Source organism: Bison bison, unplaced genomic scaffold (genome assembly GCF_000754665.1).
Source record: "Bison bison bison isolate TAMUID 2011002044 unplaced genomic scaffold, Bison_UMD1.0 scf7180017864223, whole genome shotgun sequence".
NCBI classification, from domain to species: Eukaryota; Metazoa; Chordata; class Mammalia; order Artiodactyla; family Bovidae; genus Bison; species Bison bison.
The window spans coordinates 486,769-490,125 of NW_011494795.1; positions in this window are offsets into that span (position 1 = coordinate 486,769).

Sequence of the window (3,357 nt, forward strand, 5' to 3'; positions counted from 1 at the left end):
GCCCGCGGGCCTCGAGGAGCGGCCCGAGTCCGGCTCCCGCCGTCCAGTCAGCCCGCGGGCGCCTCAGAGAGCGACTCGGAGGGAGAGCGTCCGCTCCGCCTGAGGGCCTGGGCTGGGCCTCGACGCCCAATTGTCCCGCTTGGAGAAACTGAGGACCGTAGTAGTGGCCTCGAGCCGCTCCGGCGGGGGGCTGAGGAGATTTGGAGGCTCTGGGTCCTCGCCCACCCGGATGGCCCATCTAGGGCGCGTTCTCTCGGCCTGGGGGGGTCTGGAGTTTCCTACCCCTTTCAGGCTCGCCGGGGACTGAGTCACCGCGTCCCGCGCCAGAGGCGGGCCCGCCTGCCTCGCGCGTAAAACGTGGGCCTTCTCGGGCTCTGGGCGAGCTAGGCTTGCCTGTTGCGACCTAGCTGGATGCTCTTGAGCCTGCCCGACCTAGCTTTGACTGCCCTTTTCGAGCGGCTAGACGTGGGCCTTTGAGCCAGCCGCATAACCTCCCTGTGTGTTTGCAAGTATAGGGGTATGATTGTATCTACCTCATAATACTGATGCGAGTCTTGAAGTAGGCGATCCACGTGGAGGGCGCTGTATGCTGCTAATAGTCGCTAAGTGTCCAGTAAGCAATATCTATTGTTACTCCTCAGACTTTGCCAGTTCCTTGGCCAAGAAAGTAAAGAATCCATGGCGTCCCCGGTACGTTTGTACACCGTTCTCCATCCTCTTCCCCTACACTGTCTAGCCTTATGGCCTTGAACAAGTTGTTTAACTTCTCCCAGCCTGTTTTCCCCATCTGGAACACCTAGCTAATAACCCTTAGCCTGGAGAGTTGGGATCGGGGTCTTACATAGAGCCCTCGCCGTGCCTGACTACTCCTGGCGCAGAAGAGGTGTTCAGTTAATATTGGTCTCTCCTGTGACATGTTGGTTAAGATGTCTCAGCCCACAGGAAGATCTGCTTGGAGCTTTTTCAAACCTAAATGACTTCCTGACTCTGCTCCCAGAGATGCTGGGGTTTTCAGAGCTGAATCTCTTTAAACGTAGTTTTCTAGTGGTTTATTCTGTGGTAGGAAGAGCTTTGTCTCCTCTGTCTCTCAGTCTTATGTTCTGCAAAAGGAGGGGTATTAGGGGTACCAACCTGGGTTCGATCCCTGGGTTGAGAAGAGTTCCTGGAGAAGGGAAAAGCTACCCACTCCAGTGTTCTGGCCTGGAGAATTCCATGGACTGTGTAGTACATAGGGTCGCAAAGAGTCAGACACGACTGAGCAACTTTCACTTCTGGTGCCAGAATTCTAAGAGCCCTACTTAATAGGTGCTTTGAGCCAAGGTTGGCGGTTACAATTAGAAAATCCTAAATAGGGATACTTGTTTAAATGACTTGGCCTTTTGGCTTGTGAAAGCTTTATGGGCAGATAACATTTACATTTTTGCTGGTGTTAATTTGCTTGAAAAGTAAGAGAGAACATGAAGATGTAAAAGTGTAAAATTCTCTAAGAGCCAAGGACCAACTCTTGTCTTTGTCATGAAACCTGTGAAACATTTTCAAAGGTGTGGAGAGCTTCTAATAAAAGTTACTGTAGACCAAGTTAAGATCAGTGTCCCATAGCCAGACATGCAGGGTCAGAGCCTGTAGTAGTCAATTTTGAGCTGTTTCTATTCCTTAGACCATTAAGAGGGCAAGAAATGTTGGGGTTTTGGATGGCAAACTTGATCTCTCACAATAGGACTTTGATGATCCTTGACTGAGACACCCTTGGGAATCCCAGGTAGTCATTAAAAATGGGTGGTGTGGTCTGTAGCAGCCCAATTATGGCTCTGCAGCTGCTGTCTAGGAAATTAGAGGAGGCTAGTATCTCTGCTGCTGTCTCTGGAGTTCAGAGCAGCTCTGGCTGCCTCATTATAGATTCTCTGCTCTCAGTGAGAGGGTCATGAGAAACCAGGTGGGCTGCAGCTTCCAGGAGAGGTGAAATGGATCCAGGCCACAGCCACCAGCATCCTCCAGAATAGCTGAGAAGGTGCCGCCCTGCTATGAAACTGGCTGTTGGCTTTGTGTGTGTGTGCTCAGTCGAGTCCAACTCTTTGCGACCCCATGTACTGTAGCCTGCCAGGCTCCTCTCCATGGAATTTTCCAGGCAAGAATACTGGAGCATGTTGTCATTTCCTCCTCCAGGGGATTTTTATAATCCAGAGATCGAACCTGTGTCTCTTGTGTCTCCTGCATTGGCAGGTGGATTCTTTACCACTGAGCCACCTGGGAAGCCTGTGGCAGGGGTCAGTCTAGTGTCTTGGTTTGAGAGAGTCAGGCTATAAAATTGACTGATTCTCTGTGATGAACTTAAATTGCTAGTTACATTTTTAACTCTTAGAAGGTAGTCAGTTTTATTTTCAACTTTACCTTTGTTTGGCAATTGTGTTTCTACTCCGAGCACAGAAAGTTTTCTCATATAGGTTTTAAGTTTTCCCTTTCTACCATAAATACCACTTAAATAATTATTAAGTAGCTTATATTCCCTGCATCTGTAGTAAATTGTCATTGTGACCAGTAGCTTTGTTTTTTCTTTTCCCCCCACACCAGGTATTATTGGGAGGTGGGTGGGTATGTAATATCTTACCAAAAAACCTGATTGAACTTTTTGGTCAACCCAATATATATACACACTAGAAGAGTAACAGTTATAGCAGACTTACTTTGTAGTGCTCGTCTAGTGCCGAGCACTGATCCAACATCTTCACATACGTTAACAAATCCATCTTCACAACAATCCTATGTGGTAGGGAAACTGAGACTCAAAGATTAAGTACCTACCCAAAGTCACAAAACTATTAAGTGGTAGAGCTGAGATTTGAACCCAGGGATTGGACCCCAACATTTGTGCTCTTCACCACTCTGCTTTAGCTTTAAGTCTCCTTGTCTATAAAATGTGACCAGCCGTGATGTGCACCTTAGGTTTAATCTGGGACTCAAATGAGCCCCTGGCTGTGACAGAGCATTGCAAATAAAGAGCACTGTAGTGACAGCAGGGGTGAGGGTTACCCCTTCTCGTGATTGCATCTGAGTCCTCTGCGTGTGGATGAAGGGACCAGGGGACTTAGCGGGTCCCTCCCTGTGGTGCCCCCCACCCGGATCCCCCCTCAGGCCTCGGTGGTGGGAGCCGCATCCAGCAGGCGGTTTGGGGCTGCATCAGGTGATCACATGTCCCCTCTTTTGTCCCTTTGAACAGGTGAGGGGGAGGTACAGGTGGGTGGGCGGTCTTGGTGAGGGGCAAGGGAGGTCGGCAGCCTCTGCTGAGAGCAGCTCAAGCGGGACACAGTCTGAAGTTCAGGGCAATCAAGGGAGCTAGCTGCCTTCCTGTTGCCTTCCTAA